This window comes from Vicugna pacos, chromosome 17, assembly GCF_048564905.1.
Source record: "Vicugna pacos chromosome 17, VicPac4, whole genome shotgun sequence".
Lineage (NCBI taxonomy): Eukaryota > Metazoa > Chordata > Mammalia > Artiodactyla > Camelidae > Vicugna > Vicugna pacos.
In genome coordinates this window covers 25,047,389-25,073,073 of record NC_133003.1, presented here as the reverse complement: position 1 = coordinate 25,073,073, position 25,685 = coordinate 25,047,389, and the positions used below count along the sequence as shown (strand labels likewise).

Here is a 25,685-nt window from a genome sequence, read left to right as displayed (position 1 = left end):
GCTCTTGCAACTCTTTTGGGCCCACAGGTGACCCCAAGGATGGAAGAAAAATTATGGAGGAAAAAGGTAAAAGGAGCCCAAGTCCTTAATGGCTGCCATACTAGCTCTGGACTGCCTACCTCTGGGCTGTTTTACATTAAGGAGAAATAAACATCTATCTTATTTAAGCCACTATTCTTGGAGTTTTCTGGAAATAAAACTGAACCTAATTCTAGCCAACACATGGAATTAGCAACCTGAAAGTCCAACAGTTTAAACCTAGTTAAATGAAATATGTGGAATCAATATGATAAAAGCTAGACAGCCATTTAAAATAATAATATAGGAATAAATATTCAGAGTATGTTGCTATTTGACAAAGGCAGGTTTTTTAAAAAGCATGTACAGTATAATCCCATTTTTTAAAAGATAAAAATGGATATTTATGTATTGAAAATTCTGGTAACTCACACTGTTCAGAATGGCCATCATTAAAATGTCCACAAACAATAAATGCTAAAGAGGGTGTAGAGAAAAGGGAAGCCTTTTACACTGTTGATGGGAGTGTAGTTTGGCATAGCCACTATTGAAAACAGTATGGAGAGTCCTTTAAAAACTAGAAATAGATTTACCTTATGATCCAGCAATCCTACTCTTGAGTATATATCCAGAGGAAACTCTAATTTGAAAAGATACATGCAACCCAATATTCATAGAAGCATTATTTACAATAGCCAAGACATAGAAGCAACCTAAATGTCCATCAACAGATGTACACCACAGCTTCTTTATATATATATATAAATACACACACACACACACACACACACATACACATACACAAAGGAATACTACTTAGCCATAAAAATGAAATAATGCCATTTGCAGCAACATGGATCGACCTGGAGATGATCATAAGTGAAGTAAACCAGAAAGAAAGAAAAATACAACATATCACTTATGTGGAATCCAAAAAAAAAGGACCCAAATAAACTTAACTTATAAATCTCACAGACATAGAAAACGAAGTTTTGGTTACTTGAGGAAAAGGGGTAGGGAAGGATAAATTGGGAGTTGTGGGGTTTATAGCTTTGAATGTGTTGCTCTTGAAGGGATGAAGAGCCAGATTTTTTTTTTCTCAGTTGAAGTACAGTCAATTTACAATGTTGTTGTACAGCATAGTGATTCAGTTGTGTGTGTGTGTGTGTATAATATTCTTTTTAATTATAGGCCATTATAAGGTATTGCATATAGTTCCCTATGCTATACAGTAGTTAGTATCTAAACAACAAGGTCCTACTGTATAGCACAGGAAACTATATTCAATGTAATGGCCTATAATGAAAAAGAATATTTTATATATATATATATATATATATATATATATATATATATATATATATATATATATAATATATATATATAATTATATACACACACACACACACAACTGAATCACTGTGCTGTACAACAACATTGTAAACTGACTGTACTTCAACTGAGAAAAAAACTCTGGCTAGTTCTACACCTAAATGTAACAATAGTCATCATGAGTAGTTAGACTGTGGCGATTAGTCTGAGTTTCTGTACACAGTGTCTAATCAATTTCATACAAGGGACAGGTATTAGGCATCAGACCTGAATGAGACACTGAGTAACATCTGAAAATCTGTTTACTTCTGGGTGAACAGAAAGCATATATGGGGGACACGGAGGGAGCTAAGGTTGAGTTTTAGGATGTGTGTTCACTCTTGCAGATCATTAGGGAACCACTAAATAAGTTCAAGGTCATTCCACAGAGTTCCTTCAAAGACTAGAAGGGTTAAATAGAAAAGCACATTATTTTTCAGTGGCCATATGTGTCTCAAGCAAAGGAAGGAGTCTGCAGAGTTGCTTCCAAATGTTCAAAGGACAAGTTTCCAGATCTATAGCTGTGTTTTATTAGGGAGCTACAGTCAATATCCATAAGAATTTGGCATAAACTTATTCTAGAAAATGTTAACGTGCATGGAAAGCAGATTCTACATCTATGGGGAACGGGGGTTGGTCATCTACTTTATGAAAGACAGAAATCACAGTCTAGTAGATGTATTTAAATGCTTTCTGTAGGTCTTTTCCAACTTGGTAGGTGTCTTCCACTGCTCTCACCATGAGACTCAGTTTCTCCATACCTGAGGTAAGAGGACAACAATGCTCAGCTGAAGGGAATTGTCTGAGAGCCCTGTAATTAGCATGTCACCTCAGCCACTCCATAATTAAAGGCTTCCCCACAGGCTTCCAGCCTCTTATTTTCAAGGGTTACGTGTTTTTGCTCTTAAAACATCTCTTCTTTTCCTAAACGGCAACCAAAAAACTGGCAGCAAGAACACACTTAGGCAGCTTCTCTGTGCTGTGGTCACATCATTTTCCAGTCATGTGAAAAATCAACAAGAAAAGACCATTGGGGTTTCAAACAGCTTTATGTTCCCATCTGGCATCCCAAAAAGGCTCATTTAACTTAACGCAGCCACATTTTTCAAACACCTGGTTCTTCATTGGCATTCTGTTGAAAAAAAGTTCTTCCAAAACAAGGAAAAAAATCTCAGTTATCGTTTAACCGTCCCTTGTATGGTGAGAAATACTCTTCACATGTTGAAGTTTCTGGTATGGAACTTCGGAGCCAACAAGAAGAACTTAGAACTTCCCACCACAGCTGTCACGGCCACATTTATAGAGTGCTTTCACTTGGTGCTAAGTACTGGCCAGATAATTTACATCCTACCTGCCAGCGAGTTGGGCATTACTACTTCCATTTTCAAAAGGAGAAGATGGAGATTCAGAGACTTCAGGTCACTTGCCCAAGTCACACAGGTAGGAGGCAGGTCTGGGATTCACACTTATATATACTTGACTCCTCATCACACCAGACTTCTTTTCAAATTGTCGTGAAATACACACAACATGAAGTTTACACTTTTAACCACTTTTTAGTGTTCAATTTTGTGTCATTAAGTATATTCACAATGTTGTGTAACCACGACTACTATTTCCAAAATTTTTCATTACTCAAAACAGAAACTGTGTAACTAATAACCCCACATTCCCACTTCCCCAGGCCCTGATAAGCTCTAGTCTTCTTTGTGTCTCTATAAATTTGCCTATTCTGGGTACCTCATTTAGGTGGAATCATACAGTATTTGTCCTTTTGTAACTGGCTATATATATATGTGTGTGTGTATATAAATCATAATGTTTTGTTTATCCATTCATCCATCAGTATACATTTAGGTTGTTTCCACCTTTTGGCCACTGTGAGTAATACTGCAGTGAACATTGGTATACAAATATCTGAGTTCCTGTTTTCAGTTATGTGGGTATAACCTAGGAATGGGATTGCTGGGTTTTATGGTAATTTCATGTTGAACTCTTTGAGAAATCCATTTATAAAGTATGGTGCCAATTTCATAGAGATATAAATACAGACATACCACTCACACACAATCTTGTGTTTGTTCAGAAAGGAAAGAAGATGCCCTTTGAGCCAGACAGATCTGGGTTTAAACCATGGCTGCACCACTGACTAAATCTTGGGCCAGTCATTTTACATCTCTGAGCTTCAGTTTCCTTATCTGTAAAATGGGAATAATAAAATGTATATTGAGGATGTGAAGATTTGACTTCAAATGGGCAAAATGACTAGCATGTTCCTGGACAGAATGGGCAGTGAATAAATAGTAGCTGTTCTCCTTGGTTTTATGAAACAGAAGCAGCAGGCTCTATTTTTAATGTGTAAAACGTAATGCCTATTTAGGTCCAGTTTACAAGTGATGAGCAGAAGTAAAACCACATCAGGAAAATCTGGGCACTTCAGCTGCCTCGGGGAGATCCATAGTCTACCAGTTCCTGCCCAGGGTGACCAGGAGTAGGATGGACACACTTGGCTGGCCATCATCAGCTCTGCCTTGGGCCTTCCTTACAGCCAAGGGATTGTGAATCAATCACACAGATATTCACTAAAGCTCCCTGACTACACTGGGCTCAAAGCACTAAACAGCAAAATCCAATTTACCTGGAATACAATACAGGTTACATCTCCCTAGATGAGTTGAAAGCCCTTTAAACACAGAGATTATCTTTTAATATATCTGTGAGTCCAGATTGGTTGGAGTCAGTGAAACCACTGATGTCTTGAGCAACATAAATGGAATCTATGTGGTCAGGCATTCTCTTCTCTCTCCTCCTCTCTCTCACCCCCAACCACAAACCAGGGCTGCTCCCAGCTCTGAATGTGTTGCCCTTGAAGGGATGAATAGCCAGTGTCCAAGAGCATGATAACTTGCACCCAGAGGGCACTTCTAGAAATGTGACTTGATGAGGGTGATTAACTCTTCTGATCCATTTTGCTTTGACTTCATATACATTTAATGACTTTTTATTCCATTTAATAATGACAAGGCTACTTAACATGATCATTGTTCCTCAGTGTCAATTTTTGCAACTTTGATCTTGCTCTGTCAGTTTCCTGTGTCCTTCCTAAAAGGTTGCTCTAGATGGGTCTTAACTGTCTTTTGGTAAAACATGAATATGTATTGAGAGATGAAAATTATGCTTAGGATATAAAACTGACTGCAGTTCAAGAGTGTCCAATTCACTCACTACAGCCACAGAGAGAAACCATCTTTGAAGAGTCCAGTTCTCACCTGAAATCTAGAGGGTTGTTAATTTACATTTGAAATTACAGCATTAATTAGACACTGGTGAATTGCTTCAGTAGCTTCCTCTGTATTTAGAATCCCTGTCTTTGCTACACCTCCATCGATGAGGCCAAGAGAGGGATGAAAGTAACCCCCAGAAGCTGGATGCTCAGGTTTGGGATAACATAACAAGGTTCAGCATCTCATATTTTGTCATTTCTTTCCTCCTGTAAGTCTAAAGATGCAGGCTGACATTTAGAGCATGTGAATACAATTTCAACCTCCATCTGTAAGCAGAAAATAGTTCATTAAATAAATGTCTGTCGGTAGCACAGCTTGAACATAAAGTCTGGTGTTTTATTCGGCCCTGAAGTTTTGTAAAATGATAATGAGCTGGTTCGTGAGCACCCTCATCGTTTTGTTAATCGGGATTTCTTCAGGAGCCACCAGGATAAAAGCTGGGACTGACAGAACCTATTGCTGGATGAACAGGAGTCTCTGCCCTCACGTGTCTGCAGTGCATGTTAGTGTGACCAAATTCCTTTTTCCCTAAGCTTTTGAGCTGTTCCTTTGTTAGACGTATAAAGCTGACCCTATCTTCATTTGGCTGGAAACAGCATGCAGAGAGTTTGTATTTTAAGAAGGGCATAAGCACCCAGAAATGTGACTGAAATATTATTGCTGGGCTGATTAGAGAAGTTACAAAGCTGCCTGTGTGTAGTTTGAACAATTGTGATACAGTGATTCTCTTGTGCTGATTCACTGAGCAGCTGGCAAGCGTGAAGAAGAGGATCAGAGCACTTAGAACACCTCAGTCATAATTTCCCTACCCAGATAGGTCCAGCAATGCCAAGTCAATATTGTTCTTTGGGGGAAGGTTTTGAACTCTGAAGATTTGCAAAGAGAATTACATTTTTAAGTTCCTTGATTCAAGGATTTCATTCTTTAAGTATGCACAAACCAAAATATTATTTGAGATCTTTTCATTCATTCATTCACTCAAAAGTATTCTTTTACTTCAAAAATTGCACACACGTAAGATGCACCAAGCACCACACTGGGTGCTAAGAATAAAATAATAAGGAGGTCACATCCTCTATCTCCAGAGCACTTACAGTTTTGCAGATGAGAAAGATGAGTAACCAGCTACAGTTGAGAGTCGCAGGCGCTCAGACAGAGGCACACACCCGGAGGATGTGAAGAGGCACATTGGACACAGTAACCCAGAGTAGGGTCTGAGAGACAGGGGTCAGGAGGGGGCGGTCAGGAAAATCTTCCAGAAAAGGGTGAAAACTGAACTAATTCCAATGGGAAGAGCAGACTTGGATCTGGGGTCTGCAGAGCTGGGAGACCAGAATTTGAGGGACAAGCATGGAAGCAAGAGAGTGGGACCTGTGAGTCACAGCTGAGGTGGCAGGGCATGTGGCTGGAGATGCAGGAAGACACCCAGACATCTTGTAAGGACTGCACCTGCATTGTGAAGGCTCAAGAGAGTCAGTGATAAGATCTGCATTTGAGAGAGGGGATTCTGGCTGATCTGGGGAGAATAGTGAAAACCAGTAGATGAGTCTCTGGGCATCCAAACTGGATGCCACCAAGTCCCTGCAATGTTTTCCCTTACACCTTAGTAGAGTCCCTGTGGGAGTCTTACTTCAGTCTAACATGCACGACAATTCAACGTTCTAGTTCACAGACTTTGATGGAGAAGAGGAAGGGGGCAGGGTCAAGCCTGAGCAGTAGTAGCAATACCAGGTGCCATTTATGGACCGGCAACCTTGTGTACTGAGTGCTACCTTTCCACAATCCCTTGGGGTAGGTATTATTATTCCTTCCATCAGACAGGTGAAGAAATTGAATCTCTGAGAGGTGAAGTGATTGGTCCAAGGTCACAGCTGGGAAATGATGTCCGTAGGGCTGGTACCAAACCAACAGCTACATCCTCTTCTAATCTGTTACTTGGCTGAAGGGAAGAGATAGCTGGAACCAGAACACAATGGAGAGCAGACATCACTATTTAGAAAGCAGACACCAGATATTGGCTAAAGATGGCGGATTGAACACACCAAATTTTGCTCTCTCCTGAGGCCCCACTAAAATTACTATTAAATAATTAGTACCAGGATTTGGAGAAGGAAGGAGGAGGCAGGTAATATACAGCCTAGAGGATGCTGATTCTTAAGTCAGTAGAGGGGACAACTGGGCACCAAGTCCATTTACGTGGAGAATCCTCATATGAGAGACCTGTCTAGCAGGTCCAATGCCCAAATATTAATGTTTCCAGAAAGAGAAAACAAAGGAGGGAGAAGAAAGGAAATCATTTGAGAACATTTCCTGGAATGGGAAAAGCTCACAAGTGCCCAGTCTAATGAACGTGAGTCAAGCCACAATATGTAAAGTATCTTACAAGCTTCCAGAAATAAAAAAAGGTCCTATAAAAAGGTTCTGGAAACACCATGGTTTTGGGCTTCTTAAAAACAACACCAGAAGCTGGAAGACAAGAAAGTGTTCTGAAGAAAAATGAGTTCCAACCAAGAATTCTATACTCAGCCAAATAGGCAGTCAAAAGAGTGACTTGAACACATCATTTTTTGGCATTGGGGGTCTCAAAAACTTTATTTTCTGCACACCTTTTTCCAGGAGCTCTTGGAGGCTATGCTCTATACAAACAAGGGAGTAAATCAGTTGTGAGGATGGCATGGGAACCAGAGAAAAATGGAGGCAAGGAGAAGCCTGAGGAATAAGGAAGAGAATCCAGACTCATGAAACAGCTGGATACCTGGAACACAGAAGGCAGCGAATTCACAGTGGCACTTCAGAAAGCTCCAAGGAGGCTTCTTTGAGAAGGCAAAACTGATGGAAGACTCAGTATGTTTGGCTTATTAACAAGAGACCTGACAGTGCCACAGGAAGTATCCATGAACTGTTCTAGAAATGTATCCTTGTTATACTTTATAAAAGTATCCATCTGTAACAGATTAGAAATGTTTTTTAAAAAGCTGGTCCTTCATCACAGAGAGTTTGAGAAGCACCATAGATGATGGGTTGAATCAAAAATAAATGCACAGAAAACTGAAGAAAAAAATTTTTCTTTAAATACAATTATTAACTTGAAAGAAAACAGAATTGTGGAAGAAAAGAAAATTCTTGTTTTCTACGTGGTGAGCTCTGAATAGCATATTGGGTCATAAAAATGTAGACATTGAATATTGATTTAACTACAATTATAATACATCACCTTGGGAGTATGGAAAGTGAGCATGTGTGGTAGGGACAGGAAAAGGCAAGAGTTTAATCCTCATTTTCCATAGTGGGAAGTCAATAGATAAAGTCAGAGATGAAAATAAACAAGGAGCAACATGACCATGTTATTTATAGATATGGAAGGAAATTCTTAAAGTCAGTTAAAAAATGTAAAAGTGGTTCCCTCTGAAGAAGGGCAAACAGGCACAAGGCAGCCTGGGGACTACTGCTTTTCTTAACCAGACTTGAAGAACTTGTTGTCTCTTTGAACTCTGTGCCTGTGTAACTCTAATAAAACCAAAAATCTGTAGTCCAGGGGCACATAATTCTGCAATAAGATTACTTAGGCCTAAAGATTATTATGATCATTAAGAGTTCAAATAATTCTTGAATATACATAGTATATGTGTTCAATATATTATATGTAACATATGGTTATATATATTTAAGACTATATATTTATATTATATATGAGATATATATATATATATATATATATATATATGTATGTATTCTGATATTCTGTGAGTCGTGGGTTCTTAGAGATAAATTCCTGGGGATGTTTAATTAACCCTTTAGTGTAACATGAAATCACAAGTCCCCTTGTAAGTTCCCTTAAATTTTGTCCATCTGTTTCATACAGATTTTTAAAATATTATGAATGTGTCCTAAATTTACCAAGGTTTACAGATGACATTATACCATAATCCATATTATTATAATTCGATGCTGTTAAGCATCCAACTGCATTCTAACCACTGAAAGAAATACAAAGACTGAGACAGCCTTTGCCCCAGGAAGTCCACTCTAAATAGGTGGCCTAGGTAATTCAAAGGGAAGAGAAAGAACACAGGAGCTAAGAAAGGCAGCACCATGTGTATCCTTGTTTCTTTGGAAGAGATAAGGTGATTTAAAGTGCTGAAGAGGGCATGTCTTTGTTTGAAGAATCATAAAATCAGAGAATTTAAGAGCATGAAAGAGCTTCAGAGACCACCTCCTCCGTGAGTACTGAGGGCAGGAGGAAGGAGTAACCCTGTGGAAGGATATGCACATGTATCAAGCACTTTCCTAGGGCGAGGGTCCTTGGTGTTCATGAAATTACCAAAGAAGCTTGTGAAACCTTGTCTAATCCAACTCTCTTATTTGACAGATTTATACATTTTAGAGCTAATAGGACTCAGACTTTTAGTGTATATTTTTATTTACAAGAGAATGGAGGCCTGGGGAAGAGACAGGCTCTGTCCAGCAAGCAACTAGCAAGTCTGAGAAAAGAACCTGGTTTCCTGACTCCTGGTTCCGGGTCTCTCAGCCCATCTCATTGCCCCTAGCAGGCTGCATCTGCCTGTTTACAAATTACCACATGTTTAGCTAATTAAATCAACCACACATAAGGAGTTAATTTTCAATAACAGTCAGTGATTTTTCATGAAACATATTTCTACTGAGTTGTCCAAGCCAAAAGCCTGGGCAATCTCTCTGTCTCCTTCCTCTCCCCTCAATACCCTCTTCCCAACATCTCCTCTGTCATTAAATCTTACCTGTCTTCTGCCCTCAGTAGCTGTGAAATCTTCTCTATCCTTACATTCAGGCCACCACCCCCTCTGCCTCTGACCACAACAGCCTCCTAACTGGACTCCCTGGAGAGGTTGTCAAGCAAAATATATAAAGAATCCAATGGGACAGTAAAGAGATTAATCCAATCAAGTGGTGACAAGAGTTAAAGAAAGTTAAGGGAAATAATCAGCAGTACTCAAAGACTCCCAAGAGAAATGGAATGCACTGAGTTGCAATGAATCCCAGTGGAAGGAACTGCCAGGGAAGGCATCCACCAACCATGGAACACAGAAACTGACCCTCACAAAGGGCCCGGCCTGCACCCCGGTGGCATGGGTAGATTTATCCAGGATATAGTGTCAAGACCCAGGTCACAGTCTCAAATATGATTGGTAAGTGACGAAATTGTGTCCTAACTATTTTTGTCCTCGTAACCTTAGCCTGCCTGCTCTTCTGATGCAGGTAAGTGACTTAACAAAGTGAGATGGTTTAAAGATAAGTACCCTAAACTATATTTAATACTGTTCATTAGAGGACCAAGTTTTGTAATCTTTAGGACAGTCTGTGTACGTTTGTTATTTAAAGATGGAATGGCTGATGTGGCATGTTGGTGAAGCTAGGTGGTTTATTTCAGATTTGGGATTTTTTTTTTTTTTTTAGATTTTTAAAGGTGTGGAGTGCTTTAAAGAAGTCAGATCGATTAAATAAATCTATAAATGTAGCATAACGTGCTTAAGACCATTACAATTAATTGGCTAATTGTATAATTAGGGCTAAATATTTATGGGAATTTAATACACATTAATGAAAGTGATTGCTGTTATTTGCAACATTAAATACCTGCAACTGTAAATACTGTAGTTCTCCCTGCTGGCTAAGAGACTCAAGCTTTCCCCTTTTCCGAGCTATAAAGCATTTCCACTCCTCTGCCTGCCTTTGAGTCTCTGCCAAAGTGCAGGTGATGGCGGCTCACTCCCTTGTATAATAAGCTCGGAGTAAATAGCCTTTGCTCATTCTCATTTGGTTGGTCTTCATTTATTTTCACAATAAGACACTCCCGTGGACATTAAAAATCCAAATTTACCCAAGCATTGATCTCTCCGATTCATCCTTCATGCTGTGGCCGAGTCACCTTCCAGGTTTCCCCTCCCCCTCCTCCGTATCCACTCCATGCAGGTACCACAGCCTCTGCTAGCCTGTCCTGGCCAACCTCCCCACTATCTCTTCCCTCTCTGTGGCTTCCTCTCTAGGCTCTGCCCCTGCCAAATTTCAGTTCCTTGTACCTAGACTTTCCTATCTGCACTACGTGACTTACTCCTCCTTGTCCTGGTCTTAGCTCAAACATCACTTCCACTTCTGCCCTGTGCTCTTTCCAGGATTTAACCATGCTGTTACTTCTTTTTCCTCTGCCTTGGCCCCTTGCCCACAAGCTGCACAGGGGCAGAAACCCCATCTGCCTTACTCACTGTATCCCCAGCTACTTGCTCAGTGCACAGTACATGATAGACATTCCATACATTAAGTGATCAGTGGGAAGCCAGAGTTCCTACAGATAGCCCATGACCAGAAACATTAAATAATTGTTTTAAGGGGCTATACTAATGAGAGGATTTTTACAAGTACAAAAATCCATACTACTTACAAAGAAGGAAACTTGTATTCAGCTATTTCAATCCAATAAACATTTTCTGAGTGGCCCAGAATACCAGTCCCAAAATCAGATGCCAAGGAAAGAAAGAAAATAAGACGAACCCAGCTGTCAGCAACCCTGCTGGATATCAGAGATGCATGGATGATTAAGACGTGCTCCCTGCCAGCAAGGGACTCTCACTGTAACGGCAATAACAGACAGGAAAACAGCGATCACAACACACAGAGGACAAGAGATCCAACCATGGGCGATGTATGAGGCTTGGAAGCAGCACACAAGTTATGCACACACAAATCACGTTTGCCTACCTTCCTCTCCTTGAAAGGTTTTGTGCAAATTAAGTGTTTGTAAGTCAAATAATTTGAAATGCCTCCAAGGTACCTCTCTGTTTAAAGAAAGCTTTCAGTGAGTCTTTTTAAAATCAATTCCTAATTTAATTCTTTTATCAATTTGACACAAATAGATAATCTTTTTCCACAAAGCAGATCACAATTATATTACAGTCTGAGGAGCCAGAATGACCATCATTGTGGGGGTGGGGGAGCATACAGTAAACTTTCAGAGAAGGAATTTTCCCTTGGGAGCTTCCTTATTTGTATTTAAAAATAACCACTTAGAAGAGGTTGTTGAATCGCAATGTGTGAGGAGGGAGGGGCAGTGCATGGTCTGCAGGCTCTTAGTGCCAGCTCTGGCCCCAACTCATTCAGTCACCCTGATGCATGTGCCACTCCTGATGCTGACTCCCTTTCTCCCTCCCTCCCTCCCTCCCTCCAGCTGTGTGAACACCTGGATGCCTGCAAGGGAGCTCTGTCAACCACAAAGCCTCCAAAAGCACAAGGGAGATCTCATACCTCTCGGGGAGAAGTGAAATCCAAACAGGTGTTTGCCAAGGCTGCCGTAACGCTTCCTAGGGTCTTAAAGTCCAGTGACCAGGAAGCAAATGGTCTTAGTCTCCAGCCTTCTAGCATCTTAGGTCTTGCTGGAACACCTCACAGGAGAAAGAGCGTGAGTGGCCAGACGCAAGCGAGGAAGTGCTGCTCTGCTTCAGATAGACGGGCTGGGCAGAGGGAGGAGGTGGCACGGGCATCCTGGTTTGATGCAGCGCCTCACAGATCCCGTGCTTCACTCTGCTGGCATGCAGGGCACCAGACACGAAGCAGAGCAAATCCTTCTCTCGTGCGCAGTTAACTCGGGTTCATGGAGAGTAGTTGTGTGTGTGCTGTGCCTGATTTCTGTCTTGTTCAGGCTGCCATCACAGAACTCTAGAGACTGGGTGGCTTATACAACAAACATTTATTCTCACGGTTCTGGAGGCTGGGAAGGCTAAGATCAGTGCACTAGCGGGCTGGCTGTCTGGTGAGAATCTGCTTCCTGGTTCACAGATCTTCTCATTGTAACCTCCTATGGTGGAAGGAGCAAGAGAGCTCTCAGGGGTTTCTTTTAAAAGAGCACTAATCCCATTCATGATGGCTCTACCCTAATACCTAATGACCATATTGCCTCCTAAAGGCCTCAACTCCTAATACCATCACCTTGGGGATTAGGTTTCTACATATGAATTTGGGAGGGACAAGCATTCAGTCTATATCCCTGGAGCTACTTTTGCAAAGGTGGTCAAGGAGACCTCTCTGAGTTATAAGCACAGCAAGGTGCCCAAAGACTGAACTTTCTTACAAAATACTTTTCTGTAAAAGACACCACCAGCTATTCCACTCTTTATTTTGTAGAAAAGATTCTGGTTTTGTAGAAACACATGAGCACGTTCGTAAAGGCGGGGAGACGGTTTGGAGGACACATACCCAGTTGTTCTCAGTGCTCACCTCTGGTGAGGGACGATTAAATGAGGGTTAAGGGGTTTACTCTGTATTTTTTAAACTTCTTCATTGTGTACATTTTTAGTAATGATAGTGTTACCAGCCCTTACGAATCCGGTTCTGATACAAAGGAAAGCTTCATTCTATGATCAAAGAATAGAGAGGTGCCTGCTCACACTGTGAAATAGCTGCTCTCAGGACAGGCTGCGGACAGGGCTTCTCTGCGGGGAGCGGGTGGAGCGCTCGGGTCTGGCGCGGGCGCGTTGCTCACGCTCCAGCTGGCAGTGCCGGCACGGCATCTCCGCACGTGGCTCACTGGCGCCGGCATGAACGGAGGTGTCCTGCACCGGCCTCTGAACGTGGTAAGCCAACCTGGGGTGTCGGGTTCAGGGGTTCTCTGCTGGGAACTCTAATCTTATGTGGTAGGTCCAAGGCCTCGCCACATGGGCCCCTACAGGCAAATGGAACTAGACCGAGCACAGAAGGTTAGACCTTATAATCTAGATTCTATCTGGTTTTTTGAGGGGGGGCCCCAGTGAGCTTTGCTGGTGACAATAGCAGGAAAGTCTAGTGGCCTTAGGCCCATCTCTGTTCTGAGAAGAAGTGACTTTTGTGGTGTAAATGAGACAGCAGGGAGCAGGTGAAGAATCCAGGGTGTGGAGTGTGGGTTCACACTGGACACTGCCTAATTTGGGGCAATTACTTTCTCTGTGCCTTAATTTCCTCCTACATAAAATGAGAAAATTAAGGCCTACTTAATCTGTGTCTGTGTGTGAAGATTAGATGAGCTAATCCATAAAAAGATTCAAAACAATACCTGCACATAGTAAAACAATACCTGCACGTAGTATATGCTGGAAAATATTAGTGATTTTTATTAGCAGTTGAGGGTGTAGGGATTCATTGTTCACAGAAGGGTGGCCCTGGGAAGGGTCAGATATTCTGGGCCTTCCTGGAAGAAAAGAACCAAGAACATTTCTGAGGTTCAAAGTCACAGGCCTGGAAATGGCTGTAACAGAAGCTGAGTGCTCAGGATAGGCAATGAGATTACCATCGTCTTGACCCTGAGGGTCAACAGAACCAGGCCCAGGGGGCTGGCTCTTTGACCTTGAGCAGAGAGGCATCAAACTGAGACAGAATGGAAGGGGGCAGGGCACAGCCATTCAAGGAATGCTACAGCAATTAACATCAAATGGTGAAAGATTTTACCCCCAGTAGGCCTTGAGGCTCAAGCTGATGGGAGATTTAACTTCTAGTAGATCTTGAGCTTCATTATACGCTCATTGTAATATATTAACATGGTGAATAACATGCCCACAGGCACCATGGCAGTCCCAAGGCTAGCCACAAAAGGTCAGAGTGGGAAATGGCTAACTTCCTGGGAATCCCAGCCCCTTCCCCAGGCTACTTAGACTGGCCCTTCCACTTACTAGCATATGAAGCCACCAAGCCCATAAAAACATAATGCAGCGCCTCTTGGCAGCCCCTCTCTCTCCCTCTTCAGAGATGGCCCACATTCTGTCTATGGAGTGTGTACCTACTTTTAATCTGAGCACCCAACCCCCACACCTTGTGGCCTTTCTCTTGCCTTTTAATGTATCTCTCTGAATAAATCTACCTTTACTCACTGTGGCTCGCTCTTGAATTCTTAACTGCGTGAAGCCAAGGACCCACACTTGGCGGGGCACATCCCAGGGGCTCAACCGAAGCCTGGGACACAGCCCTTCTCATGCCCCACATCTGTTTTCCTGCATCTGCCCTGGCTCTCCTGGACATGGAGACATCACCGCCCTAAATAGACCATCTCGCTAGAGAGCTGTAAACTGGTTCCCTACTACCCCCTTGGCCTGTGGTGCCCACGGCTGAGAGGACCACTAACAAGGGAGGAGGTAGGCTTCCTTCTTCCCCCAAACCCTGAGGAAACTGGCAAGACTGGAGACAGCAACTTGCTACTGGGTCTCCACCACACCCCCTGCACTGGGTGGGGGCTGCCTGGTGTTGGGGAGGAGAAAGTTTCCCTTCACCCTCTTAGGGTCCCTGGCTGGGCCTGAAAAGTCAATGGACAAAGGCAGATTAACAGGAGGAAAGCATACAGATACAACTAATGTTGAGTTTTACATGACACAGGAGCCTTCATACTGAAATGAACCCCCCCCAAACGAGTTCTACCTGTGTATTTCTGTGCTAAGTCTGATGACAAGTGGACATTCCCAGAGGAATAGGATAGCTTAATGAGTATGAGATAAGTGCAGAAAACTGGGGGGAACTTAGCAAGGTCTGTGTGTCCAGATTCTTGATGTCCATTTGTCTTCAGAGATACGGATGGCCCTTTCCTCCAGGTATAGGGAGGGCACCCCTCACAGGAAGGTTTTATGATTTGTGTCAGGGAAGAAGGGCAAGGGGGTAGAAGGTCAGAGTGACCTTCCTGCTTGAAATATTCAGTATGCCAATGTGTCAGATTTGGGGGAGCTGTATCACCAAGACCGCTGGACTTTCTGTTTTCTGCAGTGACACTGAAGGCAATGAACACTGAACACTTGGGACTGAGTAAGTCCTGGGGTTCTTGACTTAGAAGAAGGGGACCTTGCAGAGTGGACTACCAGACTTCCTCCCCATATGGGACTGTGGGGATAGGGCACTCCAGGGCTTTCATTTGTGACATCACCTTGGACCACTATTTGGGCCTCAAATTGTAAAGCAGTAAGATCCCAGTTTCACAAGTCAAGGCACTACTGTCCTACCTGAGGATATTCAGAAATAGAAAAATCGCACTGCTCGAGATGGTGAATTCTGTTTTTCTACTTTCTAAGTCAATGAGTCTGTTGATTCCTTCTCTACCCAAACAGTATGATAGGTGATTGCCTTCTTACTGTTACATGCTCATAACAACATACACACAAAAAATGGCTTGTGGAGAGACATTTTAAAGATGTGGCTGGTTTATAAAGAAGGGGAAAAAAAGCATTCAGCACCCATCTCCTTGGCCCCAGAGGCAGGTGCCAGATGTGCTCTGGAGCTGCAATGCCAGTACCGACAGCAGCGCGTTTTCTCTCTGCCCTGTGAAGTACCAACAAGTCTTTAATCAGAAGGCTCATCAGCCAAGAGGAGGCCCGCGCCTTGACAGGCATATGTGATTACAGAACCTCTCTGCTCACAATAAATGCCTTCCTGTGAAGGGAATTGGCGCTTTTTAGAGGGGCAGCAGCAGCAGCAAGGAACACCTGTTTGCTTGCTGGCTCGCTCTCTCCAGCTCTGACACAATATCGGGGAGCATATGCAAGAGGAGGCCTCATCTCCATGACCCACTCCCTCCTCCAGCCAAAGCGCACATCTGGCAGTCTCTGCCCCAAAGTGCTGGTGATGGTGCTGGCAAAGGGATCCTTCCATATTATAACACTGTCACCGGACAGCAGCTGCCCCTGGCAACAACATAACACCTTGTTCATGCCAGTGGAATTGGGATGGAAGGGACAAGTGATGCCCTCACATCAAGGCAGTAAGGCACAGATGTGCTTTCCAGCCCCTGTCTCTCCTGCCCCAGATGCATGCCAGGGACTCAGAGGCCCTAGGAAATGGCAAAGCTACAATAGGGAAAGAGCTTGGAGCCTTGAGTAACCCTGGGGAGAACCACCTGACAACCAGGAGCACCTGCGTTGGATGGTTAGCTGAGGAAGAAGTAAAAGTCTATTGCATTAACCCACTGAAATGTTGGAGTTTGTCTTTGCAGTTGGCTTTTTCCTAATACAGTGCTATGGTTGGAGAAAGCAAAGGACGTCCCTGGAGCACCCAGCAGAGGCACCTCCAGGACCACTCTCTGGAGGGATTCATTTTGGGCTGTAACCTGGGATAGACATCGGTCAGCCTAAAGGATGAAAGTGTGGATAACTGTATAGAAGCGGCTGTGACAAACAGAAAGGAGGAGAAATGGGGAGGGCGGAGCTGTAGAGGTAGCTACAAGTCTACTTAACTGTACTCAGACCTGCAGCTTTATCCTGAGGGGCGTGAAAAGAACGGACAGGTTTTCATCAGGGAAGTGACATGATGAGATTTACGTTTTAGAAAGATTGCAGGGACTGTAGTGTGGAAAATGAATTGGAGTATTTTTGGAAGAACACATGTTCATTATTTCTTCTTCTTGCCAAAAATGTCCAAGGACAATGCCACTAGAAAAAAGTGAGTGGCCCACTGCTGGAGCCTGGAGGGGTTCCCAAACCTCACTGAGGCCTCAGGAGTTTTTGAGGGGCAGGTGTTGGGCTGCTGGGGCACAGCATCAGGGGTCTTTGTTACAGCATGTCAGGGCACCACATGAACACCCAGGGCCCCGGAGGAGGCCTGCATGTGGTGGGGAGGCTGAGATGAAGACCAACCCTCCCTGATGGCGGAGAGGCCCCCACCACCAAACTCACGGGGCACCATCCAGATCCTCGTCATACAGAGGGGAGTGGGCTCTGCCAGACAACCCCTGTACCCAGGCACCCTGGAAGGCAACAGGGTGAGGAGCTGGGCTGCTTCTGCTGCTGGGAGCGGACCGTCCCCGCCCTGGAGAAGCCTGTGAGCCAACACCACCACCACTCCGCCTCCCCACCTTTGTAACACATCACATGTACCTGCCCACCCTGCCTTCTTTCCTCCCAGCCTGCCGGGTTCTCCTCTTAGAGCCCCAAACACAAAAAAGGAGACTGGAAGCTCTCTGCAAATGCCTTGACTGTTCTCCCTTTAGCTGAAGCACCGCATGCTTTTAACTCCTGCAGGGCTCAGCTGAAAAGAAACAGTGTTTGTGAAGGGCTGCTCACCACCCGCTCCTCTAGACACTTTAACTCTATGCCTTGATTAAACCGGCAACGCATCGAGGACCAGGAAGCTGTCCCTTTGGCCCTCTGTAGAGGGTTTCTGCTGACCTGTGCTGGGGGATGAGGTCACAGACCAATACTGAAGGATGCAACAAGACATAGCCCTGAGGAATTTATTGTTTCTTCCAGGTAGAGAATTCCACAGAGGTCCTCTTTATGGAGTCCTGTGAGAGAAACTTCTCTCTTGTCCAGGTTCCAGAAATTACTGTGCTGCTTCTGACCAGCTGATGTGTGACTCATGTCACACATTGCTTTCCCCCTTTTGAGCTGGTTACTAGAAAGCCAGGGCCAAAATTGCGGTCCTACCCTGTCAAAGGTTCAGAACGTCATGGAGCACATTTTGTACTCCCAGTTTCTTATTTTTCCCACCTGTATCTTTCTTTTGCCTTAATTTTCTCACTATGCTAATCTTTGTTTCATCTGGCTATATTGCATGTATTTTTGCAACCCTTTTTAAATTCTTTTTAGAACAAGGTGGGAGTGAAAATAAGTAATAGAACTATTAGCTCTCTTTCGCCATCATTATTGTAAAGCAGCTACTAATGACCGAAACATGACACACAAGCAGAGCGTGGCTCCCGGTGGTTAGGGTAGGAAGTGGGGAGAGAATGGTGGCAGGTGGCACAGGTGAGTATAGACAGGAGCTCAGGAGTACTTCTAATTCGGATCAGTGCAGAATTTCAGCAAATAGACACGGAAAGGATGCTTGTCTATCAGGATTCGGTAAAAGGTAAATGATTGTTAAACTGTCTAGTTGGGTGTCTACCATTGGTCATCTTTGGGGCCTCTCATTGAATAGTCTTCAACAGTTTTTTATTCTGAGCCAAATTCTTGTCTCTCTGTATGTGTTTCAGCTGCCGGTTTTTCTAAATAACAACTTTGTTGTATTTCACATTGTTTGGGAGTCTTTCCAAGGGAGTGAAATGTATGCTATATATATTCATATATATGTATATGTTCACATATATATTCACATACAGAGACTAGAGAGTCATGCATTATGCAAAAACAGTTTTTATAATGGCACATACAACATACCTTGGAAACTAGGAACTTTTCTATTAACCTTGGCTACACTCTAGATTCAAGGTAGATTGGTTGTGCATGCCATCCTAATTATTTTCCTAACCAAAAGAGCATCATACACAAAGTCACCTTTTAACATATCAACCCCAGCCGTCACCTGTTCCAAAGCCATCCATCTGTCACTCGCCTGAATACTTGTTCTGCCCTAACCTTCCTTCTAGAGAAGGCGTGGAACATATATTAGTTTCCTACTGCTGCTATAACACCAGTTTCCATAAACTTAGTGGCTTAAAACAACCCGAGTTTATTATCTTACAGTTCTAGAGGTGAGAAGTCTGAAGTGGGTCTCATTAGGATAAATCAAGGTGTCAGCAGGGCTGCATTCCTTTTGGAGGGTTGGGGTGTCGGGGGAATCCATTTCCTTGCCTTTTGCCAGCTTCTAGAGGCTATCAAACCCTGGCTTCCTCCGTCTTCAAAGCTAGCACTATCAGCCCAGTCCTACCTTGTGTTGCCATCTCTCGGTTCTGGCCTCGTCCACCTCCCTCTTCCACTTTAAAAGACGCTTTGATTATTTTGGGCCCAGCTAAGTAATCCTGAACAATCTCTTTATTTGAAAGTCAGCTAATTAGATTCCATCTGCAACCTTAATTCCTCCTTGCCACATGACAACACATTCACGGGTTCGAGGGATTAGGACATGGACGTTTTCAGGGCATTATCATTCTGCCAACCACAATATAAGTCCTCTAAGAAGAAGTCCAAGTATAGTCTCCCTCAAGAGATTTAATAAGTTCATATTTCTGAAGATACCAAAATACGTAGATTACTAACAGTTACTTTTAATTTTTGTGACACAGTTATTTCCATAATCTACGAGCAACTCCCACATTTATATCATCACCCTCATACTAAAGAAAATCTCATTCAGGAATATTTATTTATTATTTATTTATTTAGTTTTTCACGTTTACTAATCAAAGGAAAGATAAAAGTTCTTCTGAATTTTCTAATGCTCTCAAGTCAGCCAACAGGCAAGCATCCTTTTCATCAGTGCTCAGACATCGCTACTTCCATGCTCATGGAGGGATGGCAGCTTACTTCCTTAAAGGTGAACGTGGCCAAGTGACTTGAAGTCCTTCCGTGAGCCTGGAAGTGGCACAGATCTCCTCTGCTACATTTTATTGGTGGAAACATTTAATTGTCATTGCTTCACTCTCCAGTCCTCTGTTTCCTTGACACAGTGATCACAGAAGAGCATGGTAGCATGGATGTGGCATAAGATTGACACATCCTGGAATGAAGAGTGAACACAAAGAGGGCAGCTGCTTTCAAGAGTTGTTCTGATTTTCAGTAGATTTTGAATGAATGAGAAATAAACTTTTGCATTACACCAGTAAAATTGGGGGTGATTTTTATGAAGGGTAGCAGAATGTGCCACACCAAAATACGTCACCTTGGTGTATTGACTATTTTGAACTGCAGGCATTTGAAAACAGTATTTGCAGGGAAAGGCTTTCTCTGATCTCTCCTTGTCTGCCTAAAGACAAATTGTTCGAAAGAAACTCAGTTGTCATAAATCCTGTCCCAGGGAGTTTCATCAGCCAGGAAAGACTGACTTTTATCACAGGAGAGAAGACTAGAAGTCAACACCACACACAGACTAACTTTGTGAAAAACTGTTATACCTCCCATCTGTTCTTCTAAGGGCCCATTCATCTTTCCTAAAAATCATTTACTGTCCCCTAATGGGGCTACATTCCCCCTCCCTTTTCCCTATTAAGATGGCATTTAATCCTGAATTCTAAGCCACCTCAGAGTTCCTCATTTTCCCTGGGTCTCCCCCATGTATATATAAGGTATACATGTTTATAAACTTCTGTTTGTTTTTCTCTTCTTAATTTGTCTTTCATTACAGGGATCTCAGCCAAGAACTCAGAAGAGTGGAGGGGAAAGTATTTCTTCTCCCTTAAAATAACAGAAGATTGCCTGTTTTGATTGGTACATGGCCCATCTATGAAACAGAAGTATTTTCCTCAGTACCGCCGCCAAAGAAGGGAACATCATTTCAGGACATCCCTGGCATAACACCCAAGCTGGAGTTTATCTGACTGACTTCCTAAGCCATCAGATTCTACTCTTCATGTGTTTATGAAAGTCCACTACACTATGGTAAGGAGCAAATATTCATCTTTATATTCTTGGATTGATAAAAATGAGCTTTGGCACTCCCATCATATAAGAAAATATTATTTGTCTATTAACAGAATATTGATGATGAACTTAATCATAATTGATAACTGTAATTGATGATGAACCAAAGGTTCAAGGGGAAGACCTTCTGGCTACATGGCTTATCACCAAATGCTGACAGATGTCAAGCAACCAGGGGGTTTCAAAGCATTGACAGTAGTCTCTGCTTGGGGCCTGGAAACCAATTCCATATAAAAGCAGAATTAAATTTTTTGTTTTCTTTCCTGCATTCTTAACAACCATTGGAAGTGTCTAACACAGGTGCTCTGGGCTCGGTATGTGCACCGTGGGACTCTTAACAAATATTTGTTGCATGATCAAATAATCTTCATGGTGCCTGGGATTCAGAACAAGTCTGTTACTGCATGGCATCACCAAAAACTGAAAAACTTGCCCTTATTACCTGTCTCTAGCACAGGCCATGAGAGCATCAAAGTATTGATACTGACCCAGTCATTTATTCCATTGCAACCCAAGCTTCTGCTCAAGTCAGCATGCCTCCTCCTCCTGTTGGCTTAGGCTTAAATGATCGGACCAACCATCATTCATTGCACATGCAAATGAGGCATTAGTAATTATTGACTAGTGTGAGCAGTGAGCCATTAATTATTTATCAAACACAACATTAAGAGACAGTTTAGAGCAAAAGTCCCATTGTAAGGAATTTAACAGAAACTTCTCCAATTTTCAAAGAAAAAAGAATTAATTAGTCAGTCATTACATTACCTTTATAGCCTGAGGAATTGAGCTGTCCTGACAACCGCAAATTGGGGTCCCTGCTTTAAGCTTCAGGCTGCCAGGGCACCTTAGAGGGCAATGAATAAGAGAGATGGAGCTGGTGGCTCTTGTAAGAACACATTTAGCATACTGAGTGCACTCGTGCAAGCTTCTCCTGGGCCACATCTCTCCCTGTGGCATGTCCCAAGTTCGTGAGTAGGCAGGGCAGGAACATTCACACAGAGAGGCCAGTCAGAGGCCTAGCAATAGGCTAAGACTAAGATGACTCAGCCCAGGGTGGAGTCCCACAGGGACAGGGACAGGGCCCTGGTGGTTGGTAAGGAAGCAAGCATCTAAAAATGGAAACCCTTTTGAATATCTATACATTTCTTATGTTAATTTCACACTGTTTTTTCTCATGCCTTTTCCCCATAGTCAGAAGTCTTACAGACTGTGCTTGGGGGAAAAGAGTCTCTCCCCTGCTTCTCCCCAGCTCTGTTTCTGTGCATATCAAAGGAGACTGAGAAAGGCATAAGCAAAGGGGAGACAGAGGGGCCCTATATCCCTAGGTTTTCAGTCTGGGGGATTGCCTGTTGTTGCAGATCCCGTACAATATCAACAGAATCTAAGGGGAAAAGGAGGAAACACATTCATAGCTCCCAAGTGCCATTATTTTGGCCACGCTGTTAGAAAGGGATCTGAGGTATTTTTATGCCTCTGATTGGTATATGGCATGAGGGTCAGATTTATTTCCCCTTCCATACTAAATGAACCCAAGTCATAAAACTACTCAGCAGCAGTGGATAGGCAGGAAGGATCTCCAAACGAGATGCTGGGCCACGGATCTCTCCATCTGCCACAATGCTCGGATATGGTGCTGAATTTTCATGGGGCAGAAAACAGCAACTATACTATGAGCTGGGAGGACAGCAAAGAAGGTCAGTGAGAAATCTGTTTCAAAGCAAGAGAGGTTTGGGGCATATTCACGCTTAGCTGGTAAGATCCTGCCTAAGTGTCAGCTATTTCACAATCAGATTTACTTCATATAATGCTGCTTATCATTGTACTTTTAGAGTTAGTTGTTCAAACTTTACCAGTGTTGAAACAGTGGTTTGAAAAGTAAAAATCCCTGCCAAAAATTAAGTGTTTTTATTTACATTATGTCCAAAAATAATTTGGCTGGCTTTTGAGTATTGAACTAATTGCTTTAGGAGCTGAATAGCCTAACCTGGCTAGATATGTTGTCAGTATTTGATAAATCTTAGAATTTTGATAGGTTTCTTCCCTTGCTGCAGTTGCCTGCAGGTGGCTACTTGGGACTCAGTATTTCAAGGGATTCTGAGGTGACACGCAGACTCAATGGCAAAACATTTGCCAAATGATTAGTGATGTGTGTCACAGATGTGCGGCACATGGATCAGGGTGGGCAGGGATGGGAAAGGATGCGGGATGGGGAATGAGGGTGGGTGCAGTGGGATTGGAGGAGGTGAGGAGCAGCCTTTGGGCCGTATATGGTGTCATATCGCCCTGTACGGGCATCGAGCCATGATAATGCATATTGGAGAGAGGGTACTGAATTATTATGACACTTAAGGGGATCCTTGGTCCTTTGATTTAAAAAAAAAATTTCAAAAATACAAATGCCCTATTTATGTGTCTCCACTGAAGGACAGATGTTTTCCAAGTACACAGTTTTCCCAATTATTCAATTAAATTATTAAATAAATATGGTCAGGAACACAACAGCCTCATTCCCGCCACACGTCATAACCATGAATAAATGCTGCCTGGCTTTCCTAACGTCTACAGCCGAACTGGCTGTTTGTGTAACTTGACCTTTTTCTTCCTGTGAGCTGGTAAAGCTGAAATATGAAGGAAATAGCAAAATTCATAAAAACTACAAGTCAGAGCCACTCTTTTCTGAGAAGACAGCACATTTAAAAAGCATCACTTGTAATTATGAAGCTATTATAAAAACATTTTAAGAATGTGGAAGTACATTAAATCTACTCAAGAAAGCAGACAAGAACATGGCCTAATGTCATCTCTCAGAATAAATTTAATATGTTGAAAGTAGCTTCATTTAAAAATAATAAAAAATGCCCCAAATTATATAAGTTATTATATAAATTATTAAAGTTAAAAGTCTACACTCAAGGAATGAACAGATACTTCTAAGGGCTGCCTTAATGACTAATACAAATTATCAGATAATTGAGTCATGATGAGATAGGAGTCAAAATGAACAAAAGACTCTTCCTCATACAGACATAGAACTAAGCTGTGATAGCCCAGAATAAAGTCTTAGGTAATTTTGTCTACTTCTAATTTCATACATCAGATTGCTTTCAATGCTACAAGGAAGCATAAATAAAGAACATAAAGGCTAGAAAATGGGAATTTGATCCCAAACCTTTCCAAAATATTGATACACTTGCACTTAAAATCCTGACCATGTGCTGGGCACAGAGCTAGGCATTTTATATATATTATATATATAAATGTATATATATAGAACTACATTTAACACCCAAAATAATCCTTTAAGGTGAGGAATATTATTATCCCCAAATTATAAATGAGAAAAAAATCCCCTTTCCTTCAATGGCTTTCCCCCAAATCCCACAGTTGCAATGAAAATTGTCTATTAGTATGCAAGAACAGAACTCCATAGGTGCAGGCTCTATTGTGTATCCTAGAAAAGGGGAAGAGACGCAGGCTTGGCTCAGCCCTAAACTGAATTTGTCTGGGCTCCTACTAGAACTCAGAGAACAACCCAATCCCAGCTGTGAAATCTCTTCTCGATGTGCTGGGACGCGTGAGTTATTCTCTTATATTCATCTTCTCAAAGACTGACAAATACCATTGTAACAGTTTAAACTCACCTGTCCGAACCTATCAACAGTTAAGCTTATCCACCTAAAGTATTTTCCGAAGTAGGCACATATAATATCACACACTTTTTGCTTTTACAAAATTGGAATTGTACTACACATGATGTTCAGCGACATACTTTTTTTACTTTCTCACATACGTGCCTCTCATTCCACATCAGTGTACATAACTACTATTCAATGACTACCTAGAATTCCACTGAATGAATGTACTTTTATCTATTTAACCCTTTTCTTACTGTTCAACATTTAAATTGTCCGTAGTTTTTTTGCTGTTACAAACATGTTCCCCTAAAGATCCCTGCACACCTACATGAGTATTTCTGTGGTATAGATACTGCTGTTAAAGAGTTAGGAACTTAAATATTTGATGGATTGCTCTCTAATTTGACTTTCTCTAAAATTGCTCTCTAAATGACTTTCTTAACCAACTTCTTTTTCTCTGCATGTTTTCCTCTCCTGCTTTGGGGGCTGGTATTTAGTTTACCTCTCCCTATTCTTTGCTCGTTCTTCTCTGTCTTTTTCATTTTCCTAGTCTCCTCTCCACTTCTGTCTACTTATACCACATCATTGTTTTACCGCCCTGTTTAACTGACTAAGATGACATAAAAGCATATTTAAAAGTTTAACTTATAGTGAATGATGTTTTCAGTTCCCACTTGTTAAATAAATGATTGGGTAGTTTTATCTTTCTTCTTTTTTTTAACTTTTTTTTATTGAGTTATAGTCATTTTACAATATTGTGTCAAATTCCAGTGTAGAGCACAATTTTTCAGTTATACACGAACATATATATATTCATTGTCACATTCTCTTTCACTGTGAGCCACCACAAGATCCTGTATATGTTAGTTTTATCTTTCATATGTATCTCTCTCTCAATAATTAAAATACTTTCATGTGGCCCCTGATTTCAGTGACCCGTGGTAGAGAAAAATGCCCCACCTCTGCCCTAGATACCCAATTCTAGTGTTCAAAATGTCAGAATCCATCCATATAGAAAATTTTAAACTTCAGTTCATTATCAGGAATTATTT

The 25,685-nt window shown here is 42.2% G+C and overlaps 1 long non-coding RNA gene across 4 annotated transcripts in view; it reads left to right on the top strand.

Moving 5' to 3' along the window:
* LOC140686773 (uncharacterized) overlaps positions 1–25,685 on the top strand; it is a 98,700-nt gene that overhangs the window by 57,503 nt on the left and 15,512 nt on the right. For 3 of the 4 annotated variants that reach the window (XR_012060673.1, XR_012060670.1, XR_012060672.1), the window contains exons 4-5: positions 9,481–9,838; positions 20,703–20,956. This is a non-coding gene — a long non-coding RNA (uncharacterized lncRNA). The remainder of the gene's footprint in view (positions 1–9,480; positions 9,839–20,702; positions 20,957–25,685) is intronic. The other variant, XR_012060671.1, reaches the window with a different exon arrangement.